Raw genomic sequence first — 12,352 nt, 5'->3', positions numbered from 1 at the left:
TGTTGCGGAGCCACCTAAGATTCTAAGAACAAGCTTCCTAAAAAGCCCCAGTGTAATCTTCTTGCGCCTCTTGTTCTTCTACTTCTTTACAGCCATGAATACTGTTTCAGAAGCTTTACCTCTTTGCAACCTCTCCGATTCAGGTCCAGTTAAAGCCACTATTCCACTAATCGCCTTTCTTGAACGTTTACAATCAGACGCTCTTCTTTCATTTGGTGATTCGAATTACGATCCCAAGCTTTACATTGATATGCCACTCAAATTGAATCTTTCCACTACAGAGGATGCTTACAACAAGCTTCCGAGGACGGAGAACGGAACGGTTCCTGTTCAGGATCTTCAAAGGTTTATAGAGACGTATATGGACAGTGCCGGAAGCGACATGTTGTACTTCGAGCCTCCAGATTTCGTGGAGGAGCCAATTGGGTTTTTGCCCAAAGTGGAAAATCCAGAGGTGAGGAAATGGGCCCTGGAAGTGCATTCACTGTGGAAGAATTTGAGCGGAAAAGTTGCTGATGGGGTCAAAGAACATCCTGAATTACATACGCTTCTGCCTTTGCCTGAACCATTCATTATTGCTGGATCGCGATTCAGAGAGGTTTACTACTGGGATTCTTACTGGGTTGTTAGGTTTGATTTTTCCTCATACATTATACTTAATGTTCATTTTATCCAGTTTCATTATTCCTGGATCGCTATTCCGAGAGGTTTACTACTGTGATTATGACCTAAAATATCACAACTGCACTTCAAATCACTGGTTTCAATTCTGTTGGAGAAAGTGTGAATTGTGAGTTTTAGAACTGTCCATTAGTCTGTAGCTTTGTTGCTCCAAAAGTCCAGACTTGTGGATAGGTGCGATTAATATTTCCTTATACAGAGCCAGCAAGCACCCGTTTAAGCGGGCGAACCTAAGGCAGCCTCAACAGAGCTCGATCCTAAGAAGTCTGTTGGAATTTGGAGATGCTCAAATCAAAATGCTTGCTTAGTCAAATCAAAGTAAACATCTAGAAACATGGCTACCATCTTTTGTTCTCTAAGTGACTCTTCCCCAAACGACATTATTGAAACTGGAGAAGGGCGTTTTTAGGTTATCATTAGTTTATCCTGCTAAAACTGAGTAATGGTTCGGTGGTTTATTCTCATTATTATGACATGCTCTTCAAAGATTATTCACTATCTTTTAGAAATACTCTATTGGTTCTGCAGGGGTCTGTTGGTCTGCAAAATGTATGCCACCGCGAAGTCAATTGCATTGAATCTTCTTTATCTACTAGAAATACGGTTATGTCCTGAATGGTGCAAGGGCTTATTATACTAATCGAAGGTAAGATTTCCTAATTTCCTCTTCTACCTATTTTCTCAGCTTTGTAACTCCAAAAGAAAACAGCCTAATCAGGATCTGTTAGTTGATTGAATCAGGAGTTGATAATCAATTTGTAGATCATCTACTCTGTTTTGTTTATTCCTACATGAAAATTGAGAAGCTAATTGGTAAACAGAGGACTAAATCTTCCAATTTTGTGAATATTTGGCATAGGGATCTCTTATGCTGGATCCATCTCCTAGTTGGCATGATTATCCTACCCAATCAGCTATGTTACTATGCATCATCTGCATAATTTCACTGAATTACTTAATAACATCCGATTACAAGATAGACCTACATCAGATCTCTGTTTCTGAGCTATAAAGTGAATTCTCACACTAATGAATATTTTTTGGATGAACATTAATGAATATTTGTTTTAACCTTTTATCAAATTTCTGTTATGGACCTTCTTGTCTCTTTTTCTTTTGGTGGCTGGATCCTGTTTACTGTATATACTTCAAGTTTTGCTCTGTTTGCTGCTCATTATTTCTTCAAGATTTAGTTATCAGCATTATGGTACTGCCTGCAGCCAGCCCCCGCTCCTGAGTTCTATGATAATGGAGATATACATGAGAACTAATGATTTGGACCTTCTGGAAAGAGCACTTCCTTCACTTCTCAAAGAACATGATTTCTGGAATACAGGTACCTGGAAATTGGTTTCCCTTTGATATACTAGTTTGAGGTTACTGCCTCCATTGCCTAATTTTTCAGGATTAGGTATTTGGTAGCATTAACTTAGAACCATTTTATTTGTGATTTAAGCTAAAACTTGGAAATAATTTCTGATAGGCATCCACAAGGTGACCATTCAAGATAATCAAGCATGCAATCACACTTTAAGTCGATACTATGCAATGTGGAACAAACCTAGACCAGAATCTTTAACTATAGTATGTTCTTTTTGGTTTAGTCTTTAACTGTTTGCCAACAAGTTGATGTTAATGTTGACTTATTTTTCCAAAAAAATTTTCTGATTTTTTAGGATAAAAGAAATGCCTCGAAGTTTTTGCATGATTCTGAGAAACAGCAACTTTACCGCCAAGTAGCAACTGCAGCTGAATCTGGATGGGATTTCAGTACAAGATGGATGAGGTAAAGTTTTTCACATTGTCCTTTCAGCTGTGGAGTGATCTACTATATTCTTGATGTATATATTTTTCATCTATCATTATCTTTTGGGGCTTATCTTATTATGCCAACTATGGAATTTAGTCTACCCGAATGATGAACCATGGCCTAAAAGTTCTAACGATTAGTCAATAAACATTTTTACGTTCATACCTCTGGTCACCGATGGTTCTACGCTTGATACTACGGTTGGTTATGATTCCCCTATCAGTCTAATATTTTGATATGAGATCATCAAGGAGCGGTTTACCATCTTACAGTCCCATTTAGATGCATGGATGCATACAGCATGACCAAGAATATGTATGAGGATTTTTCCGTTAGAAGCTGTAACATCTTCTTCATTAAAAATAGTTGGCACACATATAAACTATAAATTCACTCATGGGGTCCAATGAAAATGATGTTGTTTACAACTTTTTGGATGTAAAAACAATTTCAAGACAAATGCAGTGTAGCAGAAAAGTTCGGACCATCCAGAAGGAATAGTTATATTAATTTGATTGAAATAGTAAAACTTGCTAAGTATCATTTGGGGCAACCAGAGTTGACATCTGCTGCTGGAACTTTTACAGCATCAGAAATCAATATTTATGGAGATATTTTTACCCTATGGATTTTCACTGCAGGAACACATCCGATTTCGCAACATTGGTTACAACAGCAATCATACCTGTTGATCTCAATGCGTACATACTCAAGGTATGCCTGAAAAAACTTTTTCAGAAGTGCTTCAATTTGAAATGCTGAATGTTTTTATGATGCAGTATGGCCTCAACATGACATGAAGTGATATATCCCTTTATCTCAGATGGAGCTAGACATAGCTTTTATGACAAGGATACTAGGGGAAAATCAAACTTTGGAACGCTTCTTGGAGGCTTCTCGAGCAAGAAAGAAGGCTATTAAGTCCATCTTTTGGAATGAAGAGAAGGGCCAGTGGCTTGATTACTGGCTCATAAACAACCAAACTTGCGAAGTAAAGTAACATAATAAGAGATTAAGACAGTTGTAAACAATCAATTTTTTAATTTCTCTTGATTTCCTTTGTATTGATGCTTTTTTCAGGAGGTTTCTGGATGGGAGATTCAGAACCAGAATCAGAATAGCTTTGTCTCAAACTTCATTCCCATATGGATTGAATCATTTAACTCAGGTTCACTTTCTCTTAGTTTACTCTATTATCAACTGACTTTCCAGATATGCTATTTGCAGTAGTACTTCATCCTGTCAGAATATTGTGTAATCATCTTATAATTGTTGGCTTATAGACAACCCGGCTCTGTTTTCCTGTTGCTCATTCCATCTTTTTATTAAGCCAGAGATCATACAACAGAATGCAGCAGAGTAATTTACCCTTTTCTACATTCCTCTTTCCATAACCTACCACATGCCAGGAAAAAAAGTCACATACAGACCAACAACATAATGACTTATTTGTTAACATGATCTTTGTGAGTGATATCTTACTTGATTTTGAAGATGGAGAATTGGTGGAAAGGGTTCTGAAAAGTCTCCAGAGTTCCGGTTTGCTTTGTGCTGCTGGGATTGCTACTTCCTTAACAAATTCAGGACAACAATGGTATGTGGGTTTTGGATGTGTCGTTCACTCATGAATAGATCGAAGATAGCTTTCTTTTCTTTGTTCTGATAAAAGTAAAAACAACAGGGATTTTCCTAATGGCTGGGCCCCAACTCAACACATGATTGTAGAAGGTCTAGCAAATTCTGGATCAAAAGAAGCGTGGTCCATGGCAAAAGACATTGCTCTTAGGTGGCTCAGGACAAACTATGCTGCTTACAAGAAAACTGGCAAAATGATTGAAAAATATGATGTGGAAACCTGTGGTGAGATTGGAGGGGGTGGTGATTGGTGAATACGTAGCTCAGGTAATAATTCTTTCACTTTGCTGTTCATTTGAAAATCCATGCTTTATAGAGAAACAACTTGTAGGGGATATCTGTAGGTAAACGGTAGTGATCCTGCTTTGATGATCAATTACAAGTTATAAAGCAATTACCACTAAATTATTTGGTTTCTAAAAGATTTTTTTTTGGTGTGTGTAATTTGGAATTCACATAGGGAGTCCGATATAAAGTTTGTTTTAAGATGCTATGATATTGGTTCCTTATTAGAAAATTCTCTCCCTCCCCCAGATCAGTGTATTTATTTGCTAAAAATTCTTGGAACTGATTAAGGCTCTTTTTGGCATCTATTATCAGTTTTATTTTTATTTAAAATAAAATAATAAAAAAAACCCTCCAAAATCCATAATAGACTTTTTTGTCTATCATGGATTATGGTGAGAATTTCATTATCTTCATTTGTGCATAGGTTTACTTCAAATTTTATAGTTAAAATGAGGGTAAAATAGTAAATATACATTTTTTTGGATTATTTTATAGTAAATTCTTGTACTTATTTCTTTTATATATGCATAATAGATAAAGAGCCTAAGATATATTTAATGGTTATTTCTGTTGCAGACGGGCTTTGGCTGGACCAATGGAGTGGTGTTAGCATTTTTAGAACAATTTGGATGGCCTGGAGAACAAAAAATAGATTGGCAGTGAGTTATGAAATGTAGTTTATTAGCACAAGAATAAGATCTAAAATGTTTTTTGGGTAATTTTCATCTAGATCCCCTGAGATTTGGTCCAGGTCACTTTTAATCTAGTTTAAGTTTTCTTTTGCATATGACTCCCTTGTGTTTTCAGAAAATGATTAAATAAAGCAAGCTTAACAGGAACTGTTAATATAATAATTTTTGTGACAAAAATACCCTTTAAGCTATTAAGCAAAATTTCAATTGATTCTATAAATAATCCGATAACTATGTCAGTAATTGGCTGTAGAATTTCAATTGATTTTGTAGTACGGTTCTATCATATTCATGTTTCGTGGTCGTAATGCTGTTTCTGTTCAACTAACCTTCGATATCGATTGGCCTGTCTAGTGAATTCTTGTCATTCTAAAGACGTTGGATCATAGTCATTGCTTCCTTGACTGCAGTTGCTGCTTCTATCCTTGCTTACTCCAGCTCCAAAGAAGCAGCATTGGCACGATCCTTTTCAATTTTGAATAACCTTTTCAATGCCGATATGTCTTCTTCTTCTACAGAAGCTCTGCCTCCTCCTGATTCAGATTCTGAAGATACCCTTTTTTTTGAGGATTTCAAATAAACTTCTTCTTTTGAGGCTTTGCTTTTCTTTGTTGTTATTTGAATTTCTTTGCTGCCCAAGTCTTATACGTTCATTCTTTCAACAGATTGAGGATTATCTTTAGATTTCTGATGATGGAGAATCTGTGGTCTATTAATCATTATTCTCTTAAAACCGGTCTTGGGTTTATCCAAGTTTAGGCATTTTGTTGGCCCTACTTACAATGTTTGATTTGGCTGTGAAGGTTTTGCAACTTGGTCAATGCGGCTATGTTTTTTCTTGGTTAAATTTCTCTGTAAAATCTTGGAGAAATCAATTGTTCGAAGAAGACATACGGGCATTGAAAAGGTTATTCAATATTAGAAAGGATCTTGCCAATGCTGTTTCTTTGGAGCTGGAGCAAGCAAGGACAGAAGCAGTAGATGCAAGGCGGGAAGCAATGGCTATGATCCAACATCTTCAAAATGACAAGAATTCAATAGAAATTCAGGTCAACCGATATCGAAGGTTAGTTGAACAAAAGCAGCATTACAACCACAAAACATGAATCTGATAGAACCATACTACAGGATCAATTGAAATTCTAAAGTCAATTACTGACGCAGTATCAGGTTATGTACAGAATCAATTGAAATTTTGCCTAATAGCTTAAAGGGTATTTTCGTCACAAAAATTATTAAACTAGCCGTTTCTGTTAAGCTTGTCCTTATTTAATCATTTATTGAACCACAGGGGAGCCATATGCAAAAGAAAACTTAAACTGGACTAAAAGTGACCTGGACCAAACCTCAAGGGGTCCAAATGAAAATTACCCTCTTTTTTTTAAGTCTATCACCAAGGGTTTCCATTGGCTTTCTTACTCTAATGAACGCAGAATGTATGGTTTATTCATAAAATATGGAACAATGTTAATCCAAAATCTGCTTGCGTGCTACTTGGTCCACTACTAACCCGAACTAGATTCGATCAAAAAGATGTGAGAGTGGGCCGCTTTTGGGGACAGGAAGTCATCTCCAATGATTAAATAAGACTCCAGTGAACGCAGATCCTCTTATTGAGGAGTTAATGTTCCAAGATGGAATGTTTTCTTTGGAACTTGCAGGATAATTAATGCCGAGTTACCTGTAACTGGGCTTACTTATCTGTTCCGAATGTTTTGCTTATATATCAACTCCATAATTCTGTTATTGTGAAGCAAATTTTGATCATAGGATCTCTTCCATTGGGATGAAGGGTTAAGATTGATGGTGGGAGATAACTTAATCACCAAGTTAAGAACTCAATCTTCCTAGAAAAGCTTTGAGCATGTTGCACCTTCTCCCAGATTGATCAGTGATTCACGTGGGCTTAGATGTGACATCTATCCCTTTAATCTCTAGATAAATTGTAAGAGAACAACACTCAAAAAGATATTTACAAACGGGAGGCTTCCTGATGGGCACTAAGCATTTAATGCACCTCATAACATTTAATGTTGAATTTAATGCACTGACTAATGTTTGGATAAAGATGAGCCGAATCCCTTTGCAGTGTTACTTTCGCAGATAATTGACATTATAAACGCCACGTAAAGTCTATGCCAAGAAGTCTCAATGCTACGTGGCATTCACTGAGGGACGTTCTTCAAGGCCAACATTACTCTGATAAGTGGCTTACCAAAAAGCGCTTGGGCAATTCTTCAAACCGGATCTATGCAAATGTCCTCAACCGAATAGTTCGTACCAGTTTAACGATCTAGACCATAATGTACATAACAAACGGCTATTTGATCATCCTAGTGGATTTTTTTTGGTGAATTCTCTCATTTTTTTAAAGAATTCTCACATCACTTTTATTTATTTTTCATATTGAAATAGCCTCTTGCAAAACATGGTTGAAGCTATATGAATATTTTACCACATTTGCACCCAAGTATCCATGGATTTGAGATTTCTAAGTCGGGTGGAGTATTTCTACTAAAAACTGGTGCATCCTTAGTACAATTATAATGTAGCCAATCAAGGTCATGGAAGAAGAGATTGAACAACTTTGAATGGTACCATAGCAATTGTCAATAAATTGATAAGTTGACACATAAAATTACAAACTGAAGTTCTCGTGTATTATTTTCACTAAACCAAATTAGTCCTATTCATTCTCAATAGTATCATCTTTTACAGGACACTTGAAGATTTATATATCTTCATTAGTTGACAAAAATACCCGTACTTGTCCATCATTATATTTCTATATTATTTCTTCAAAAATTACAACTTTCCTAAAACAAAATCCTACAAATCTGAAAAATTATGACTCTTTTAAGGGCCTGTTTGGTTACTTGAGTCTGTAGATTTCAAAAATTTAGAGATTTCAAATCTATAGACTTCAAATCTCTAGAGTCATGGTTCATAAAATTAACTGTTTGGTTAGTTTGAATTTTTGGAATGAAATTTCTAGATTTATCTTAAAAAATTATTTATTGAATTATGGTTTAAATGTTTAACGCTTTGATAGTATGGGTGAAATCTCTGGATTTCCCCTCATACCCATAAATCTACAGATTCACGTTTTTAGTGTAAAAATGTGAATCTCTAGATTTCATGAATCTAGGGATTCACACAACCAAACAGGTAAAAATCTCCCATTTGTGAATCCAGAGATTTTAAATCTCTGGATTCACGTAACCAAACAGGCCCAGCTATTTTTTGTATCAATTATCATTCTTAATTATGAGAATTTTTATTATTTTAAATTGTTTGGTACTTATTATCAGTTTTAGTTTTATTTAAAATAATATAAAAGCCTTCAAAATAATCCATAATAGAAAAGTCTATTATGGATTATGGTGAGAATTTCATTCTCTTCATTTATGAAAATATTTACTTAAAATATTATAGTTAGGATAAGGATAAAATAGTCAATACATATTCATTTATAAAAAATCATATATTTTTTTATCTTTTCTCACTTGTTCACTATCATTCTCTAACAATTTTTTTATTTTGACATATCAAACTTATTTTCTATTCTATAACTTATTTTTGACAAAATTCACCAAACCATTTTTTCATTCTTGACCAATAATGAATTTTTGTACTTATTTCTTTTAAATAGATATAATAGAGAATGAGAATTGATACCAAAAATAGCCTTGAGAACTCAAGAGTTTTTGTTTCAAGAAATACTAAAAAACAATTATAAGTGTTTCTGGAAGCATAAATATATTTTTTTTTAGGTGTTCGATAAAACTAGCTTTTAGAGTATAAACAATATTTGTGTGTATTTGATTGAATTTGTTTATGTGAACAATATTGGATATTATAATATAATTTATAAAATTTGCCAAAATCTATAAATACCACTTTTAAAACTGTCTCACTTGATCATTCCAATTTGCACTCAATTTGCTTCGAAAAGTAGTTGTTGCATCAAAAGTGTTGTTCAAAACAAAAACTTTTCATAAATTTCAATTTATGTTGCAAAAATCATGCGAAGCAAAACGGATTTATCAAGCGGTTTTCGTCGGAAATTTTTCTACTTTTTGAAGCAAGAAACATTAGAAATTGTTTTAAGATGAATTATCACAAGGGTCATAAGTTTTGGTATACTCCTTCACTAAACCAAGTTACCCAAGTTACATATTTTAAGAGGAATTTCTCACTAGATCTACATTTTTCATTATAAAGCTAAAATACCCCTCTTCCCCAAACAAATGTCTTTTGATACTATTCCCTCAAAATTACAATGTTTGAATATATCAAAATCCAACCATGCCCCCTTTAGATTAATTTTATTTATTTTGTTATGTTTCCCTTGATTTTATTTTTTTTAATATTAATTTCCTTCATTTTTCTAGTTTTTTATCTTCTCACATGCAGAATTTCACTATGTGCCCCCTTTAATATTGAAAACAATTTTTAAAAAGTAAAATAATGGGTATAAGTGTCATCTCTAGTTAAAAACTAATTCCTCAATCCCTATTTATTCTCTATATTTCCTCTCTCTCTTTTTTTTTCTTATTTATTCTCTTTTGTTTATTTCTTCTTATTTCTTCTTCCTTTTATGTAAGCGTGGGTTAAGGAAAATTTTGGAAAAAATCATCTCCACAATTAGGTACCCTTTCTCTTTCTCAATTAATTTATCGTTTATGTTTTTCTCATTTTTTTGTTATTATTTATTTGATTTTATATTATTTATTTCTTTTTTTCTTTAGCAATTTTTATTATTTGATTTTATATTGTGAATAAAATGTCTATAGTTACCATTGGTTTGCATCTAACTTTTTATGGTTGAAGTCATTTTTTTTATACCGAACCTCTATAATTTACCTATGTATTGTTGAAAAGAAAATGTCATTATCAATAATTTATCTATTTTTGTCAAATATGTGTGGGTCCCACAAAATATGTGGGTCTATTCTTTAATATAATAAAATAATGGAATAATTACTACTGACCCCCTGTATTTTGATTTTATTACTATTGTATCCCCTATACTTTTTAAAATTACTAATCCAACCTTTAACTTTGTTTACCATTACTATTGCCCCCTACAATTAAGTTCCGTTAGTTTACTGATTATGTGACATTTTTATATTTTATCAAAAACCCAAAATATTCTTATACTTATCTCTTTACTTATTTACCCTTTTCTCAAGTTACAATAATACCCTTAATTAACTGTGGAGAAAAATATAACTCTAATCCGTTTTATTCTATAAAAAAAACCACCAAATAAAAAAAGAATGATTGAATAAAACTCAAATAGAAACGGAAGAAAAAGGAAAATCAAATTCAACTCGAATTGGAAACTGAATATCACCTAAGGGCCTGTTTGGTTACATGAATCCAGAGATTTCAAATCTCTAGATTCATAAATTTTGAGAATTATACCCGTTTGGTTGTAAAAATCTCTAGATTCATGAAATCTATAGATTCACCTTTTTACACTAAAAACGTGAATCTGTAGATTTATGGGTAATTGGTGAAATCTAGAGATTTCAAAAAACCTATACATTTGCACATTCACAAAAGTCACGTCGATCAAATAGTTTTGTAGGATGAATCCACATTTTTCATTCCACAACCAAACATCTAATTTTATAAATTATAACTCCATAGATTTTAAATCTATAGATTTGAAATATCTAGATATTTGAAATCTTTAGACTCATGTAACCAAACAGGCCCTAAAATATTTTCAAAATAAATGAAGTTTCATGAAGGTGGGAAACCAAATTGGATTTAGATTGTGCTCATTTGTTTAATTCAAAATAAATGAAGTTTAGTGGAGGTGGGAAACGAAATTGGATTTGGATTTTGCCCATTTCTTTAATTCAAAATAAATGAAGCTTAGTGAAGGCGGGAAACCAAATTGAATTTAGATTTTGCCCATTTCTTTAATTCAAAATAAATGAAGTTTAGGGTAAAATTGACATTTAATCTGATTTTTATAAATGGGGTAGCATCGTCTTTTGATTTCTTAATTTTAATGAAGGGCAAATTAGACATTATATATTCAAACTTAACGGCTACTTAACACCGTTATGAGGAAGGGGGCAACAGTAATTTCGTAAATAACAAGGTTTTATCAGTAATAAAATCAAACTACAGGTGGACAACAGTAATTATCCCTAAAATAATTCATAAGTGAAACCCCCAATGGATCTTATAAGGGCCCACACACTACGTGTGGTGAAAAAACATTGGTGCTTCCCTAATCTATACTTTCATTATTCGGGCTTAATATTGAATCCTAGTTCCACCCCTGCAACCATGTAGGTTGGAATGTTTCCTCCCTACTCTATGTGAGGTAGAGGACAAGAGTCGAACCCATGAGGCCATGACCATTTGATCAAAAAGAAGAAAGAAGAAGATATTGGTTATTTAGTTGAGCAATCTCGCAATTTCATTTGTATTTATTAACAACCCAAAAAAAAAAAATTTGAGAAACAAATCGGTTGAAAAGCCATAGTCCACATAAGGGTGTCATACCGAACCGCGCAGTCTAAAACCGCACCGACGGTATGTACTGAAACCAAATTTCTTCGGTACGATTCCGGTTTTAGATATTCATACCGTCAGTACGGTACCAAATTAAGAGATATAAATTGTAATTTTACACTTAAAACACTTAACCTTTTCCCTATCCCTAATTCCCTGTTTTAATTTTTCGTTTCATCATTCACTCATCTTCTTAGATTTACTTGTTTTGTTTCTATTAATTAGATTTATTTGTTTTATCTATGTTAATTTGAAATTATATCGATTGGTTGATCACAATTTCATTAAGATATTAATGAACTAATCACAAAAGTGGCATAAGTTCATTCGTACCAAAATTGTATCGCACTAGATACCGTATTTAAACCGTTTTCCCGTACGGATTTAATATCGAAACTGTACCAAACCATTTTTGTAAATACCGAAACTATTTAAATTTGGTATGGTACGGTTCTGGTTTTCGGTATTCAAAGTTGATACCGTACCGAAACCGTACAGATTACCGAAACCTTGACTCTCACAAGTCACAACGTCTGAGAAGCGAGTGATTCGGTTCCAAAAAAATCCGAGCTCTGCTGACCCGAAAAATAATAAGCAGTATTGACCCATGGGTTTCTGGGTCCGCCCCATAAACCGTTCTCCTCAACCCTAGATTGTGTTTCTCACCGTTGGATTTATTGAGAGACTTGAGATTCCTATTCGGAAT

The 12,352-nt window shown here is 33.7% G+C and overlaps 1 pseudogene across 1 annotated transcript; it reads left to right on the top strand.

Moving 5' to 3' along the window:
* The first annotated feature begins 94 nt into the window (after nt 1–94).
* Nucleotides 95–6,424, top strand: LOC149015779 (putative trehalase; annotated as a pseudogene). Its single transcript, XR_016173445.1, has 11 exons — nt 95–630; nt 1,210–1,327; nt 1,902–2,017; nt 2,165–2,265; nt 2,358–2,467; nt 3,133–3,205; nt 3,315–3,482; nt 3,572–3,659; nt 3,986–4,085; nt 4,173–4,376; nt 4,963–6,424. The product of XR_016173445.1 is annotated as a putative trehalase (transcript).
* The last annotated feature ends 5,928 nt before the right edge of the window (nt 6,425–12,352 follow it).

This window comes from Hakea prostrata, chromosome 5 (genome assembly GCF_041222555.1).
Source record: "Hakea prostrata isolate BN-2017 chromosome 5, UWA_Hpros_2, whole genome shotgun sequence".
NCBI classification, from domain to species: domain Eukaryota; kingdom Viridiplantae; phylum Streptophyta; class Magnoliopsida; order Proteales; family Proteaceae; genus Hakea; species Hakea prostrata.
Note: the sequence above shows the minus strand (reverse complement) of the source record. Positions and strands in the feature narration are given on the sequence as shown.